The sequence below is a fragment of the Paroedura picta genome, chromosome 11 (assembly GCF_049243985.1).
Source record: "Paroedura picta isolate Pp20150507F chromosome 11, Ppicta_v3.0, whole genome shotgun sequence".
NCBI classification, from domain to species: Eukaryota; Metazoa; Chordata; class Lepidosauria; order Squamata; family Gekkonidae; genus Paroedura; species Paroedura picta.
In genome coordinates, this window is record NC_135379.1 from 32,258,792 (window position 1) to 32,277,328 (window position 18,537).

General features: G+C 39.7%; 1 protein-coding gene across 5 annotated transcripts in view; it reads right to left on the reverse strand.

Moving 5' to 3' along the window:
* Window positions 1–17,864, reverse strand: part of TBC1D5 (TBC1 domain family member 5) — a 297,140-nt gene extending 279,276 nt beyond the window's left edge. For 2 of the 5 annotated variants that reach the window (XM_077303029.1, XM_077303026.1), the window contains exons 1-3: window positions 17,691–17,864; window positions 17,493–17,587; window positions 3,666–3,723 (exon numbers count right to left, since the gene is read on the reverse strand). The gene's annotated coding sequence lies outside the window, so the exon portion shown is untranslated. The remainder of the gene's footprint in view (window positions 1–3,665; window positions 3,724–17,492; window positions 17,588–17,690) is intronic. The other 3 variants (XM_077303028.1, XM_077303025.1, XM_077303027.1) reach the window with 3 other exon arrangements.
* Window positions 17,865–18,537: the final 673 nt, after the last annotated feature.

Consider the following 18,537-nt stretch of genomic DNA (forward strand, 5'->3'; position numbering starts at 1 on the left):
GTATATTATATCTTTAAAGCTTCTAGGATAAGGTGACCAGATTGTCCCACTTTTGGATGGACATCTGGAGGTACCTGGCAAATTGTACTTATGTTGAAATTAAAATATATATATTACAATACTATTTTTGTGTTCTATGCATTCTATGAAACTTTTAGCTGCTCCATATAGACCACATTTTAAATCAAGAACCCCCCACCACACACCAAGTCAATGGTGTCCCGCTTTACCAATGTTAAAATCTGGTCGCCTTATTCTAGGACAAAGAATGGTCCTGCCAGAGATGTGCAGGGCTGGTTACAGATGTTTATCTGGTATGTGGTGTGTGTGGGGGGGGGTCTTTCCCCAGCACTAGTTCCTTCCTTGGCACCCCAAAAATGCTGCTTAAACTGATGAGTTTAGTCACACATTACTTCAATGTATGGGAGGCAGCAGAGCTGCTTTGAAAATAAATCTTGATGTGCAGTGTACCCCCTAATAGATTAAATGTGGAAATAAGTGTTTCTTGAATAATATTATAAACATTTTAAAACTAATGTTACATCCAGCATTCAAGTGTCATTAACTCAAAAAGCAGATTATCTGAATTCGGTACTTTCTTTCATAATGAGACACACAACGGAAGGTCCAAGTAGCTATTCACATATATCAACTGGCAAATGGATGGGGATGGAAATGAAACTACTCTGGTTAGACAAGTTGGGCATTATTATGCTGGCACTTGAATTAAAGATCAGAAATCGTAACATTTCTAAATTGTGTAATTATATATAGATATATATAGTAAAAATAATGACTAAAAGGCAAAATAATGTGATAGACAAGAAAAGTGTCCCCAAAAAAGGTATCACCTAGTATATACAACTTTGGGGAAGCTTTTAACAGCCATCATTATCTAAAACTTTTTATCTAATGTAATAGAGAGAAAAGCCATTGATACATACTGTACACAAGTTTTTATCTATGTATATAAATCAAAGGAAACAGCTTCCTTTAAGGCAAGCATACAAAGATACTAAAGCAAGATACTAATTAAATATTCATACATTCAATATTTCAAAATAAGGAATTTGGATATACACATGCATAATTTAAGTTCTATAGTGAAATCTATCTACAGAGGCCATTTCTACTGTATTTCAACAGCATCCCAACTTGAAATGTACACTGCATCCTTTCCCATGCCATGGTAAAACTTTAAAGTATATAGTAATTCATTTCATGCACTAAACACAAGATAAAGGCCATGCTGTGCACACGGCACATTTATAGGAAAACTACTGCTTTGCCTTCATCATTATACTGCTCACTTAATAGAGAAGATGCCGCTTTGCCCTACAAAGAAAACCGGAATTAGAAAATTAGTGAGCAGACTCACTAAATCAAAAAAGTAAATTAAAAGTTAATTGTAAAACATTTATAACTGCTGAAGTTACACAAGTAATATAAACACACAAATGCATACATTCATGTATGAAAACCCATTCTACTCACCATTATAGTAAGGTTGGTTTGTTTTGTTTTTAACTCAAACACATGTAACATTATTGACTTATTATAAAACTGTTTTCTTCCTCACTGGCTCCCTCCCCCTTCCCTTCTTCAACAGGTGGTCAATTCAGAATACCTTAGGGCCAAACTAGATAAGACAGAAGGACATTTATTATTCTATCTTTTATTGTTAATGGCAGCTACAGAGTAGAGAACCAAAATCATATCTAGGCTGCAGTGAAAATTAACTGTTTTGAATGGTACCTGTAATCCCCATTAGGGGAGGGGTGTACCTGATTTAAACTGAAGAACAGGGATGAAGGATACCCACCATACACACACACACTTCTCCAGCACCATGTTTAATTCCTTCAGTCCATGGGTTGTTATTGAATATGCCTTTTTTTCTCCTTTTACTCCCATTGCAGGTCACCTCAACCTTCAAATGTTGTGCTGTTAACTAAGGCTTTTCCTTCATTTTTCCTTCACTGTGTCCACTGCCTCACAGGGTGTCTGTTGTGCGGAGAGGAAAGGAAGGTGCTTGTAAGCTGCTTAGGGAGCTCCTCCACCAGGCATTTTGCTTGAGGCCCATCCAACTTAAAACACCTGCTGTCCCCTCCCCCCAGACGCCCCCTTCCATAACTTAACAAATGAACCTACCCCAGGGATTTGTCAATGTTACTGTTCTGTTTGTTAAAATACTGTTCTGGTTGTCATGTTATAATTGTTATGTGTTATATTGTTATAATGTTCTATGTAACTATTCTACGACATTTTATGTAAACTGCCCACAGCCATATGGAAAATTTAAATAAATAAATAAGTTCACATGCCACTGTACGGTTATGTGCCTTTCTTCCACTCCACTCTTTTTACATAATTATACATCAGTACAGTATGTACCTAAAACACACTTCTTCAATCTGTGTATGAGGACTCACCTGTGATTGGGCAGTTTGGTATACTGCCATTACTCTACAATTGCCCATTGAGGAGCTATGCATTAAGATATTGTGGTACACCAGGAAAAAGGCTCCATATGTACACAACCCCAAGGGGTGGATGTGGGTGCTGCGGTATTAAGTAACCACTACCTGGATTCATAATGTAAGCACAAGGCCTCTATGTCTTACCATCGATGCCCAGATGCAGGTTGTGTCAGAAAAATCAGAAACTTGCTACATTGTTAGTATACTTCAGGAAATAGAGCAACTTAGAGAAAGAAAGGTTAACATTTAAAGAAATGCTGACAGCTAATACAGAAAGATACAGAGAACATCGTACAGATCAGGATTCCTAAAGTGAAGTCCCCTTGTATTTTGTATTGTTCAGAAAATTTTCAACTGGTCTTTTAGATTCTGAAGCTTCAAAAACTACTTGACTTCAGTATTTGAATGACAGTAACAGCCATCTATAAGAAACAATGATACCTATGGGAAGTCTTCAGTATTTATTATTACGTACATATGAGCGGCACCAGGAAAATGTGAGCAGGTTAAGTACACAGTCACAAGTCACACACAGCTTTGTAAGATGTGTACTTACACAAAAGTACTTCATATGCAGAGGAAACAACCTAAAGAGTCTTCCAATGAATATAAACTTGCCTCAAAGCTAATACTTTAATTTTCAAAAACCAAGTAAGGAGACAGGAAAAAAAATAAAAACTAGTCAGTAACAATGCAGCGTCGAAAAGCAATAAAATCAAAATTAAGTTATAAATAATTTAAAGCTTGTCATGAAGATGTATTAATAATTCATCAGATAAATAATTTACTAAATAATCAAATAAATAAATAATGAAATACATAAATAAATCAGCAAATAAATAATTCTGCAAAATAATCTAACAATAAGTCACAAAAACAAATGACAACCCTACAAAACTATAACAATTTTCTAAATTCTGATAGTTTTAAATAAACAAATGTACATAAACTAGATCAATCTTAGATGAAAAATATTTTTCAGTGATATTGGTAAATTCCTGATTACATGGCAAAGGATACACTTTACATTTCACAAGACTGAAGCAATCTGTTTTATTTAACTAAGCAGTTACCAAATATCTTGCCCGTCCCATTTTCTGTATTTCTTTATACAACTAATGTTTCATAGAAAATATATAGACAATCCTTTTATATTATCCTTAATTCTTTTTATCCAGTACTTACTATATTGCTAATGTACTCCTTGGTAGTTTTCTAGCTTCTCCAACCTTCAGAAGTTTTGCTGCAAGGAAAAACAAGTAAAGTAACCTTACTTATTGCAGATGGTATCCCATTCATTAGTGAATGATAACATTTTACTTGAAAGCACAAGAAAAGCTGTTTCATAATTCTACAAAGCAACTTAATGTGAAACAACCATTACTGTTTGCCGACTACCTAAAGTTTTTAGAAGTCTTTGGTGGAATGATTTCAAGCAGACTGATGCCTGTTTGTTGTATTTAAACTGACATACAATCTGTGCAAACTGGCAGTCATTCAGATTTAGAGACAAAATGTGAGAAGGACAAAATATTTGGCTGACTTCTAAATCCTATCCTCAATAAAAGTGCACAGTCCTTGGAAGTATATAGGGGTTACCAAGTTTTACTCAGTGAAGAGTGAACTTAAAAGTCTGAACAATATCTTTCAATAGTAATACCAAAAAGGGCCAACTAGTGAGTGATATAAATCATGCTACATTGGGATTTATTTTAATACACCATATTGATAGTTTAATGAAGGGGATCATGTATCAATTATGGTCTTACAGGTTTTTTCCCTCCCTTGAACAATATTTTGGGCAACTATTGCTTCGAAAATATTTCCTGATTTTGTGGGAAAGCCTTAAAATGACTGAAATAGTTACCAGCACAAGCGGGAGGCAGGCCATCAGCCAACTGGGAAATTTCCCCATAGTTATCATGGCAGTCTACATCTGGCTACAGCTATTGGACTATGGATGCAGTATTTCCAAAGAATGGGAAGAATATCTTCCTTAACAGTCTAAATATAATTTCTTCTGGAAACAAGATTTTACTTCAAAGCATCTAACCTTTATACCTGATATCGTTCAGAAAATCATTAGGAGAAGCAACATTTGTAATAAACTTTCAAGTGCCTTTTTAAAACTCACAGGGTACACATAAGGCAGAACAAAACAAAGCCCCTTCAGACAGCACTAATGTAGGGTGATCAGCTTTCCAAGTGTGGCCAAAACACATTTATTACTGATAGCTATAAGCAAAAGAGCAAAGGTAAAAATGTCATCATCATAGTTTATTTCATGGTCATAGACCAATAAAACACTAAACAAAAGGAAACATAATAGCAGTAAAACAATTCAAATATATAGACTATATACAAGGTTACAGGAGCCTCTTGTGGCGCAGAGTGGTAAGGCAGCTGTCTGAAAGCTTTGCCCATGAGGCTGGGAGTTCAATCCCAGCAGCCGGCTCAAGGTTGACTCAGCCTTCCATCCTTCCGAGATCGGTAAAATGAGTACCCAGCTTGCTGGAGGGTAAACGGTAATGACTGGGGAAGGCACTGGCAAACCACCCCGTATTGAGTCTGCCATGAAAACGCTAGAGGGCGTCACCCCAAGGGTCAGACATGACTCGGTGCTTGCACAGGGGATACCTTTACCTTTATTCTATTGATAGTTTTTATGCTGTCTAACTGCTTATTAAAACCATCCCTTGGGCATGACTCTAAACAAATGGCCATAGAGGTATGCCAAATGAATAAATAAATAATAATCAGAGAAATAAACTGAAATATTTCATTTCCACACTCTTACACCATAGCACCTCAGACTTACAAATCTAAAAAGTTAGTGAAAAGGTTATTTTTATAGGAAGGAATTTGTGTTTTACTGGCATCATGAGTAGGCTTAAGTGGGCACCAGCCAACCAACAGGAGCAGCAGATGGGCCCATTTGCAATAGCAGCTTCTGGAGTAAGGGAAGGAATCTGGAGGAATCAGCTGAAGGGGATGGATCAACTTCTTCCTTCTTCCCTCTACCACTCCCTGCCTCCCTTGACTTTCTCTTGCAGTCTGATATTTGGAAAGACAGGCCAGAGTGTGGAATGTTCATCTTTAGGAACAGAATCATTTCTATTGAACTGGGAATAGCAGAAATGTTCTGTGACTGGAATGACAGGTCCCAGCTTAGAAAGATGACACTTGTGACTGAAATCAATGCTTTGCACCTGTAATCAAAAAACCTTAAGAGTGGAATAATCATAGAATCATAGAGTTGAAGGGGGCCATACAGGCCATCTAGTCCAACCCCCTGTTCAATGCAGGATCAGCCCAAAGCATCCTAAAGCATGAAATACCTTAAAAAAAACTTCAAGTCATAGTCTTGCAGCAAAGTTATGATGACCCCAAAGGGTTTTCACAAGGCAAGAGATGTTCAGAGGTTGCCATTGCCTGCTGCTGTGCTGTGACACTAGTATTTCTTGGTGGTTTCCTGTCCAAATACTAGCCAGGTCTGACCCTGCTTAGTTTCCAAGATCTGATGAAATTGGAAGTTGTGTAGTTATTCCTGAATCAGCTCCACTTCCATAGTGTTCCTGCTTGTTAGTTTCTCTGTTTCCTTCCAGAGTAATGATGTTAGTATCTTGATCTTATTCTGCCCTGTCATTTTCCCCTTTCCTTTTCTTCCTTAAGAGTCTTCAACTCCCAGGGGCCTGTCTTCACTCTGGGGTCTGTCATTCTAGGCCCAGAACATTTCTGCTACACCCAAGAGTCATCACTCCACACCTAGGGCCTGTTATTCCAGACCAGGATTTCAGGTTTATCTGCCTTTACCTAACAAGTAGCACCAAGCCATCTCAGTTCTCTATCAGCTTTTCACCAAGATTTATTTATTATTTATTACTTTATTTTTACCCCACAATTCTCCAAAAGGGCTCAGGGTAGCTTACAATAAAAACTGGATACCAAGAAAGTTATATAATACAGGTTTAACATTTAAAATATGGATATAAAATTCAGCTAGTCCAAATAAATTAAAAACCCTATAGAGGTGGCTTGATGCTACTTGTTAAAGCGCCAATATTTATACCCCTCACCAAAGAGAGAGAGAGAGAGAGAGAGACTAAGATTTTCTGACACATTGTACTTATTATGAAAACCTGAGATTACATTCTGATAATTTAAATTGACCTATGATCAAATCCTCAGAAAAATTAATGTTAAAAATAAAATTCAAAATATAGCTATGGCTTTTTCTATATCTTCTGTATATTTTTTTAATGAACTAGCCCATGAGATCTAATTTTTACATTCTAATTGCAAAAAAAAAATGGAATCACATTCTTTCCCATGTCGTAACAAAATACTGTCCAGTAATTACTAGTCTTTGTACTGGTTTACTTAAAGCATGTGCTGTATTGGGATTGAAAAGTAAGAATCACTCAATGATTGAGTTAGACATAGAACTTTGAGGCAAGGTTTTTAAAAAATGCATAACTCAATTTTAACTTAGGTTCACTGTGTGAACCAAGTCACTACTGCTTTTTGTAACCTAGCTCTCAGGGAGGGGGGGAGGTGTTTAAAGATATTTATTCATTTACACCCTTTCTTGCCAATAGGTACTGAATGTAGGAAAGACATCCTGGTTATACTCTCCCATTCGGGACCTACAAAAACATACAGAACTTTCAAACAGTTGCCCAATCCATATTCAGTAGTACAAGCTAGGAGGAAAGTGCCACATGTACTTGTTACACAAGAGGGTGAGCACAAATTCTTCCTTCAGATCTCCAGTCCCTACCCTGCTTGCCTATTCACAAGCCCTTCCCCCTCACTTTCTGGAATGCTTTTCAATGGAAGGACTGTAACAATAATGGGATGGGGGAAAGATCTATTATGCAAACATTACTCTAGTCAATTATTTGAATGAAATACATTAAGAGTTTAAAAACATTTCAAAAGTGAACTTTGTTTTTATTATATTATGGTTAAAAATTCTAAGATATAGCTAAAATTGCTTAAGAGTTTTCCTGAGCAAAGGACATGATGTTTTCCAGAAATTGTATCTGTCGCTAAAAACTTTTCACTTATGAAGATAATGTTTTTAAAGAGAAATATTTGTCCTGGTTTTAAAAATAAGAAAAGGTGTCAGTACTTTTACATTCTTATTCTATTGGCAGCACACCTCCTTTAAATGGATTGTTTGTTGCTTATACCAGAATTAATGACACCAGAATTAGCTTACACTTCTTGAAACATTACATAAGATTGTTTCTTGGTCTCTTCCTCTTTGATTTAGTATACCTTTTAAGATTATTTATTAATGTTTGGATATCTCATCCATCATCCATTATTATTGGTGTCGTAAATTAGAAGAATGGAACAAAGCACTGGACTATTCACATTTTCCATATTCATCAATAAAACAATCACCTCCACTGGCACACAGTAAAAGAAGTAAGTTGGTTCTAACTGTCAGAGCAGAAGAACTATCTCCACATAAACAACTTCTATGGATAATTTCTGAAGCTTGGTACAATCAAGTCAAAGGCCTCTGCTGCCCTCATTTCAGAGGAGCCAAAATGACTGCAGCACAAGAGCAAAGAGGACTTTCGGGATCATGGGGAAAAAACAAGAGGTTAATAAGCAATATGACTAGATCGCTCAAATCGACATCAGAAATTATGGGAACTCCACTCTTCACTGTTCCTGTTGGTCATGAACTCATAGTGACCATGCAACAGCAGAAATATCTCTAACACTGTCATCAGCACTACTGTTGTGTAGAACAGAAAAAGGTTGATGATAAGAATCAAAATAGATCGAGCTGGACTATGGAACAATGTGAACCTGATTTTAAATGATCCAGGAGAAAATTAGTATCTGAAACCCTTCTCAATTTCTTAGACACCCAACCACACTACTAACATGAACATAAGAAAATAAATAGGGATAATGGTAAATGCATGCTATTACAAACAATCCAATTTTTTTGGTAATGAAGAACTGGAACTTCACCATCAAAACAGTTTTTCAACAACTATTAATATGCGACTGTTCTGTCATCTCTATATATATTTTCTCAGACATCAAAATACAAGTAGCTCCTATTTAAACTAGAGATGGGTCAATCATTTGGAGTACAATGGCACACCCAGTTATGTCCCCCAGAATTTCCCTTCCCCTTCACTATATTAATGTTGGGCTTAGTGTAGATCTTATTTGCCTGTGTGTGTATTCTGAGTAAGTGTGCACATTTTCTTCATGTTTATTTCCTCAGGCAAAAAATCCAGATACAATCACAACTGCATTTATGTCACAATTTATACTGACCATTCAAATATCATAATGGCAGTTGGTTTAGTTTTGCTATATCTAGTAAAGCTCTATTCTCTGAAAGGCACAGATGAAGGGGATGGACAAGTAGTAAAGATGAATTTCGATCCACTCCTCAGATTTTCTCACTTCTTTTGAGGACCCAACCAACTTTTGCTCATTTTTGAAATCTTAATAGTGTTTGGTTAAATTCTATTCTATTTTGCTAGACCAGGCTTTCTCAACCAGAATTTTGTGAAATCCTGGGGTTTCTTGACAGCCCTGGACAAGTTTCCCGAAAGGGTGGGAGTCAATTAATTTTAACATATTTTAAAAACATTACATATATAATATATATTTATAATATATAATATAAATATATTAATTATATTTTAATATAATTTTAAATTTGTTAAACATTTTCAGGTGATATGACCATATATGGTCATGTTGACTCACCCACCCCCAATGGTCAATGGTGGGCCTGGAGGGGCTGGGGAGTTTCCCCAGATGGGTATGTACACAGCTATGCTTTCCAACCATACTCCCTGTGATGGCACCACTTCTGGGGTTTCTCAGAGCCTGAATAATGTTACAGCAATTTTTCAACAGTAAAAAAGTCGAGAAAGGCTGTGCTAGACCAAATAAAACTTTGGACATGCATATTAATGTGAATATTTGCTTTGTTCTACTCTTCTTTTTTTTCTTTACATTTTCAGTAATTGATAAAATCTTTTTAAAATGTCCTTAAATCACTGGATAGTCAAAAGCCACAAGAATTTCTAGAGCCACATTTGTTTTTCTTTGTACTTCCATGGGTATATATGAGAAGACATATATGGAGAAACATATGGTGCAGAGTTCCATCAGTGGTTATTAGTCACAAGCTATAGGTGAACTTCTATGTCTGGAGCACTGATACTCTGTATTCTTGGTGCTTGGGGGGAGTAACAGTGGGAGGGATTTTGGAGTTGTGGCACTGTTGGTGAACCTCAGTACCTGAGTTTGGACTACTGGATGACACAGAGTATTCAACTCTAAGGTGTTTTAGAATTTATAATTGTAGAAGCAGGGAGGATATGCAAGCGGGATGTCAAACAATGGTCACATGTGCATGAAGCTCTGAGAGTTATTCAGAAAACTTCTACATGGAGTAAACTCTCCTGCATGTCCCTAATTGCACCACAGGCATATCATGTCACCATTCTTAATGACTGCTTCAATCACACTGTCCAGTTAAAAGGCTCAGTGTTTTACAATTTACTATTGCAGGAAAATTAGTATATCCTAACCTGGCTAAACATATCTAATATTTATTTTAAAAACATATGACATTTCTGGCTGTAACAGATATCCTCATGATCCGAGATGATACACAGCTGTATCAGCTGTAATGAGTTTCCAAGACTGCTTTCAAAAGTCTTCTTCTATGACTCAACTATGGAAGTAAAAAAAATATGCCTGCATCTGGTTAGGAACAAAGTGTTTAGGTAATTAACACTTCTGGAAAAGCACAGAATTCATAATCCTGGCAATCATTCTAATTGCCTTATTGATTTTTTTACCATTCCCCAGGTGTTCCTTTAAAGTTTAAGCTCCCCATAGCCATGTTCAAGAGTCTAAACGATTTCCTTCACTTTTCAGTCCCTTAAGGGCTGATTCTAACATTACATCTGACCTGTAAAATTTGATTGAAATGATGGTAGCTGCTATATGCAGCTCTTTACTAACCAAATCCCATTGGGTTAGAAGGGGGGATTCTAGTTGGGATTGCACCACAGGCATGACAGCACTACCCAACATGTGAGCTGTGCCAATCACATGGGTATCTGTAACACAATTATTAATATGTATAATTGGGTAAACAACCCTGAGTGATTTCCTGTTGCACATAGGAACTGCCATGGAGAAGCAACATGTGGAGGAAATATTTACAAAGAATTCCCATGGGATTGTTGGAGCACACTGATCTGCTGTAAGAAACATTCATGGTCCATTAACCCAAACGTTTCTTTAAGTGGCATAAAGTTTTTGAAATACAGTGGCCTTAAAATAAGCTGTATTTAAAACAATAGATCTTCAATCCAGTAATATGCAAAATATTTTATCATATTGGCAACTTCATGTCACAAAGAGTCATGTCATTTTAATTATGATACACAATACACTTTCTCTATACCTCGTTAGTAAATTTATATTGATTGCACTGACAGTCATTTGTTCATTTGGGAGTCCAATTTAAAAAGGAGACTGTCCACTGCTGAAATCAGCAGTCATATCATATCACTCATGTCTCCAAACTATGAAATCACTCAAATTTTCATTCCTGGAAAAAATATCAAGCAGTTTGGAACTCACAACTGCAAGGCCTCTGAGAAATAAGTGCTAATTCAGCAATCATTCAGAAGGCAAGAATTCAGAAGGCAATACTAAATATACTAGCATTTTATTACCCATTTCACAGAAGAATCCATTAAAAAAGCAAATGTTTGGATTGACATGCAGCAGAAACATATGAGAAATATACAGGTATTCTGTCTGGCCCCATCACATCAACTGATAATTTTTTAAATAATGGCTAAGTATTAGAAGAACAAAAAGCCACTACAAAAGAAGGCAGACTTTGACCAAATTAAAAAAACATAGGCACAATAAAGAAACATATACCACAATTAACATGTTGATACCACAATAAACAAGACAAAGACAATAGATTTATAAAAAAATGTGGTGATAATACAAAAAGTGGAGGGAGTTGTTTTATATAGCAGGACCTACCTGTACATGTTTTATCAGAAAAACTAGTTTGGATTTACAGACACATATAAAAGCCACTATGTGGGGAAAAACAATATGCCATAATAATTTTAAGTTACTAACTTGCTGAAGATCAAGTTGTGCATATCAAGCTAAACAAAGTATAAATGAGAAACATTTCCTATGCATCTGATAAATTCAAATATATACAGCTTGATCAATTTACTATGAGCATTAGTTTTATTATTTCATTTATTTCTTCTTAGATTTGTATGACTGCCCCTTCCAAATACCAGCTTGGAACAGTTTAAAACATATAGGTTTACAATAAAGCATTAACAATTAAAACAAGCAGTTAAAACAAATAAGTGTTATAAGTATAAAGTGCAACCCAGACAACGATGCAGAGTATAAAGTGCAACCCAGACCACGGCGCTGGCGTCGTCGCCCGGGAGAGCCCAGGAAGCAACACCCTGCCCAGTGTTCCCCAGAGAACTCAGCTTCACCACCTCGGAGCTTACCAAGACAGCACAAAAGACTGTCACTGCCAACTGGCTAGTAATCCCTGTCGCCAAAGAAGTACATCGGACCTCAACAAGGGCCAGAGCCTTCTCTGTACTGGCCCTCACTTGGTGGAACGAGCTCCCTGAAGAGATCAGGGCCCTGGTCGAACACCCAGAATTCCACAGGACCTGCAATAGGGAGCTCCTCCCCCAAGCGTTCGTCTGAGGTTAACCCGACCTAAAAACATCCAGTGGTCCCCTCCCCTCCATAATGTGAATTATTCTGACTTCCCAGGGGCTCTGCTGATCTATTGAAAATTGTTCAATGAATTAATTATGGTAATTTGTTAAACTTATATTATTGTCAATCTTATATTTACTGTTAGAATTGTTACTGACAAGTTATGTTGTAACTGCTATTTATTATATGATGTTTCATCCATGTATTCCATGACATTCCATGTAAACCACCCTGGGCCATATGGGAGGGTGGTATAAAAATCTAAGAAAATAAATAAATGTTTATGGAATCCCTGGAAATGTTCAGCTGGCCACTGTACCTTGGACTAAGTCCAGCAGGAATCTTTTCATACTGATGTTCAGGCAATTCACTAATACTGAAAGTTACAAAAACACAGAAAGTTTACTAAATATTTGGCAAAGTTTTAGCCATCACTACCAAATAAATGTACTTCCCTCTGAGACTTGCTATCTCTATTAAGAAGAATGGCTTTCTTAGTATTCTTCTATTAAGCATATCCCCCTCCATCTCATATGGTACAAAGTATTGTTTCATGTGACAGAAAAAGAAGAGTTGATTCTTATATGCCGCTTTTCTCTACCCAAAGGAGTCTCAAAGCAGCTTATAGCTACCTTCCCTTTCCTCTCCCCACAACAGAGACCCTGTGAGGGAGGGGAGGCTGAGAGAGCCCTGATATTACTGCTCGGTCAGAACAGCTTTATGAGGGCTGTGGTGAGCCCAAGGTCACCCAGCTGGCTGCATGTGGGGGAGAGCACAATTGAACCCGGCTCGGCAGATTAGAAGGCCGCACTCCTAACCACTACACCAAACTATAGTGGTTATTCATTTCATTTATTTAATGCCATCAATATTATCAGAAAAGATCTTGCAATACAACTACAATATTTCAACCAAGATTTGAAAATATCCCATCACTACACAGTATCTTTTCTGGGCACAAGGCACCTATCACTGAACTACCTAACCTTATATTTTTTTATTTAACTGGAGAAATTGTGGCAACCAAATCAAGTGCAGCTCCATTGTTCAGGACAATGAATGCTTCATGGCTCCTAGAAATAAATCCTAAAGTGTAATAATTTTGCACAGTTCCTTGCTGATAAAATTTAAATTCAGTTACAACAGATCAAGTTTTAGAAGTGTTAGAACCTTATCTAATCAGTTTTCTATAAACAGTTATGGATTAGCGTCCCTGACGTTGACAAGATTCTTGGTATGTGAAAACAACCAGGTTGCCTAAACCCTTAATTGGATGACAACAAGTAAATATTTGCGTTCCATTGTTGGAGACAGAGTGAATTTCCTAACCTAAGGAACTTAATGTGTATTTGAAAAAAAAATTCTTTGGACAGTGATATAGCCAATTATTGGCCTGTGACAAATTTACCATTTTGCGGTGGCAGTGAAGCAACTCTATGGTTTCCTGATAGTGATGGAGCAACTCCATGTTGTCCAGGTTGCCTCATATGCCTGCTAGTTTTAATACAGCTGACACTGGAAGACAAACTGCAATTGTTCTTCAGGTGGACAATATCCGATCAAAGCTGAACAAGAGGGAAATGTTCCTATTGATCCTATTGGATCTTTTAGCCACTTTCACCACAATCGACCATTCTATACTATTCAAAAGCCAGGAAATTTAAGTGGGCTTAAAAGATACTGACCTAAAATGGTTGTGGTCTTTTTCTTCCCACAGCCAGAAAATCACATAAATAATGAACTATGATGTTCCACCTATGAGTGAGATTGTCCACAGTTTTGGGATTAGGGAGTTCATCAGTATAATGATGACACTGAGCTCTATATTGCACTGAAAGAGTGTGCAAAAGCAGCAGTACCTGGATGCTGCAGTCAAGAGACTAAATGAAACTGAATCCAGACAAAACAGAGATGAACTGTAACAAGACAGTACAAAGGAGATCACAGCGAGTTTCACTGTGCTGCTGCAACTACAGCCAACAAATTCCGTAAAGAGATTAAGAATGTTACCACATCTGTTACAGTAGTTACAATAACTTCAGTCGTGGAGAGTATTTTGCTGATCCTATGATCCAGACTTCTGTAACTTCAAGGCTAAATTACTGAAACTCACTCTATACTTGTGTCTGGAAACAAACTAGAAACTTATGTCATAGTTTTAGTAAAGGAGAAATGTGACTAGCGCAGCATTTCTCTGTTAATGCACTTGCCACAGCTTTTGGGAACTTCTGACATTCCCCTAAGCCCCAAAGTCTTCAAAGGAACACAAAACATTAAAGCTTTGATGTAACTATTTACTGCATTTATACCCCTGTAACAGCTTACATTGTTCTCCGCTGCTTTATCCTCACAAGGAACCCTGTGAAGTAGGCTGGCTTGTCAGTGACTGGGTCAAGGCCACTTAGCAAGCTTCCACAGCAGAGCCATGATTCAAACCTGTTTCTCCCAGCTACTTAGGTGAACACACTAATCACTATACCAGTGGTCCCCAACCTGTGGGCCGCGGCCCGGCACTGGGCCGCGAAGGCCATGGCGCCGGGCCACGGCTCCCTCTTCCCGCCCCACCCGCAGTAAAAAACTTCCCAGGCCGCAAGTGCCACGCATGCGCGATTTTGGCCGCGCATGCGTGGCCCCGCCACGCATGCACGATGCGCAGGCGGGGCTGTTACCCTGCCAGTCCTCAGCCTCAGAAAGGTTGGGGACCACTGCACTATACCTTACTGGCTTTCCAGGATAACTTTCCCCCAGAAAAAAGTTCTACTAATTCATCAACCAAAGCTAGCAGGAAGCAGATCTATATCCCCAGATACAAACCTGATAACTTAGAACAGTGGTCCCTAACCCCTGGTCTGGGGACCGGTACCAGTCCGTAGATCAGTCAGTACCAGGCCGCAACTCGTCCTCGTCCTCCTCCCTAGCTGCTGCTTTGAGGGCTGCCCTGCCACTCTGCCACTGGCTCACCTTTGGTGTTCTTGTTTGGCCGCCATAGTTGGGGTTTCCCCTCGGCATGGCACTGCACAGCCGCTGCTGGCAGCGCCCCCCAGCAGGCGGTGGGAAGTCAGGGGTGCCGGCAGGAAAGCAAGTGGAGCAGGGGCTCTGCGGTGGCAATGTCCCTCAGCAAAAAACTACCCCCCTCCCCAGGTCTCAGTAAAACTGTCAAGCGTTGACTGGTCCCCAGTGATAAAAAGGTTGGGGACCACTGACTTAGAAGACATGCTAACCCAGTCAGTCCAACACCCCATTTCAAATAATCTCTGGCTAAGACAGTTCTGCCTTATCCAGATTTAGTTTATTTGATCTTATTCATCACCACCTACATATGTTTGCTCAGCACATCCACTGTTCCATCAGGTGAAAAGAAGCAGCTACCAGCATACTGATGGCACCTTAAGAAAATCTCCCAATGAACTCAGCCATGTGTTTCATGCTTAATATATAAATACCAAACAGAGCCTTTCAAAACCCATAGAACACTATCTAAGAAGCAGAACTAAAGCTTCCCTTGAAATATTATCTTCCAGAATTTTGGGTCCATACACCGTTTCACCCAATCTTATATAATTCCTCTACTTACTACAACCTCTGTCTTACACAGCTTTTCTCCAAGCAGCTCCCATAAGCCCAAGCTTTGCCTTTTTGGTGACCATGCGGTATCTTCTTCCCTTTTCACTGGTGGAAAAGTGTTGTTAGATGTGCACCTCCAACCCTGATTAATAAACAGATTATGATGCTACATTGGTGGTCATGTTACTTTGTCTTTAGTAGTAGTAGAAAGAACAAAACTTCAATAGCATCTTAAAAATTAACAATATTTGTGGAAGGGTATAAACTTTTGTGCTCACTTCTCATTTTCATTATATCTGTATTCATGCACTGTAGGTCTGTCTTCATCAATAATAATCAACTACACAAATAATATCCATTTTGTATTCCTAAATTATACCTCGAAAACAATATGGTTAATTTTAAGAATCAACTATTAGACAATGATTTAACCATGGAATATAAAGTTTGAAAAAGTATAACATATCAAGCACGTATAGTTAGACACACTATCCAGAGAACAGCATTTCATCTTGTACAGAAGTATTCATGTTCTACTTCCTTTTTACTCTTACCATTTTCTTCCATACAAAAACACTAATTCCATAGGAGCGTTGTTTTTTAAGGGAGAACTGGCATATATTCGCTAAGATCCATACACAAGGGCTTGAGAATGCATAATGGAGTTCAGAATATTTATCTTTTAACAATACACCTCAATGTCATATCACAAAACGTTTCGGAAAGTCACCTCATTTTCCAAGGAACTTATCATGTGACAGTGAGAACCGCTGTTCCAGAATATAAATCCAAAGCCCCACTGGGCATGCAAAGTTACTTACACAGATCTTCTGCTCTCATCTATCTACACATCTATCTATCTCATCTATCAATAAACTAACTCATATGAACTAAACAAGCAACTAGGCCATAGTAATATGGCACGTCATTAGTATGTAAGTAGTAACTGGGCACATCTTTCTTCCATAGTTTCAGCCCATGAAATCTTATGGAATTTTAAATGAACCTGAAAGTATACAGATTTATTTGATATCATCCTATTGATTGCACCATCTTACACTCTGTAATCCTCCTTGAGACCCAGTGAGAAAGGCAGACTGTAAATATAATATAAATAAATAAATATCTACAGAAAACTGCAGGGTCCCAGACCTTTAGATCAGTGCTCCACATACTGTAAAAAGTTATTTCTACAAGCAAAAGAAAGTGATGTTTAAACATTCAGGAAAATAGAGACTCCCTCCCCCGGTCTTTAAATCGATGCTTTTAACTAGAAACAGCAAAACGGAATAAGCAGATGCTGCAAGAAAAACGGGGAGTTTTGCACTTTGTCGCCGACAGAACAAACACTAAACATGAGTACCCCCCAAATAGGAATACAAAAGTGAAACTCAAGACCTAAAACGTCAGCATGGAAGCTTCTAGGCCAATGGGAGTGCGGCTAACAGATATGTAAAAGCAACCTTGCCCAGAAGAACACTCTTTCCACACGTGATGGGAGAGGGGACGGTGACAACAGCGTCCACGTTTCCATGAGCAGGCCACATTCTCCTTTGCTACCCGGGGAAGGGGAAGAGGGCCGAGCAACCACTGGAAACTCTGTTATACTTGAAAGGGACCCCAACACAATTGAAAGAATCAGGAAGCGCCTGCCTCAGCTTTGCTTCTGGAGGTGGGAGAGGAGTCGCAGCCAGCCTTTGGCTCTACAGGCCTCACACGGCCACTTCCTCGCTGCTGCGCAGTGACAGCTGGGGAGAGAGAAGGGGAATGGAGAGGGGGGGTAAGGCAGGGAAGTGAGGAAGGGGTGGCTGCTGTTGCGGGAGAGGATGCCTGCGGCTCCGTAAGCTTTACCTGCCGTGGTCGGTGCAAGGGCACTCGGAGAGGTGGGTGCGCCTCCCTCCGCCCCGCCCGCGTCCCTCCCTCGAGCCGAGAGGCCACCGAGCCGCAAAGGGGAAGGAAGCCCGGCTGGGGCACGGGGAAGGAGGACTCTCTTGCCGCACGCACCGCCCCCCCCTTCCCTCCCCCGTCTCGGAGGCGACGCTGGCTGCTGACTGAGAGCAACCGCCGGCCCCTTGCCTCTGGTACGCAGGCGCCCGGCCTGCAAAGGAAGCGGAGGCCGCCCACACGCGCGGCGGCGGCGGCGCGCCAGTTCGCGGCTGAGGCGCCGCTCCGACGGTCTCGCACGGACGCCGGGGCGCTGAGGCGCCGGGTCTGCCTGCCCGGAGGGAGGGAGGGAAGGGAGCGGTGGGGGACGAGCCTTGGCGAAGGGTCCAAGGACGGGGACGTTATGCTGGGGGGTTGAGGAGGGTTCGGGTTGTGTCCCTCTTCTCGCGCCACGCCGGACTTTGCGCTCCGGTGGCCACCCAGAGAAGCCTTCCCAATGGGGACAGACGGCTGCCGCCGCCCCGAGGGCTCCGGGGAGGGCTTAATGGGAGAAAAGCGACATGAAACACAAGTTCCGGGGCGCCTCGCACAACTTATGCCTCCCCAGCTTTCGTGAGTGGGAGCTGAGATGGTCGTCAGGAAGGCGTGCCTTGAACTGCTGACGAAAGGTCTTTAAAGACTTCCCCGCACTCTTCAAGCGGCCCCTTAAAGCCAGGACCGGCAAAATAAACTGGACCCGCGAGCCTGAAGCCCCCGTTTGAGCGCAGCATTGACGGAGAATTAGTCTCCTGAATTTAGAGACATGCCACCGCAG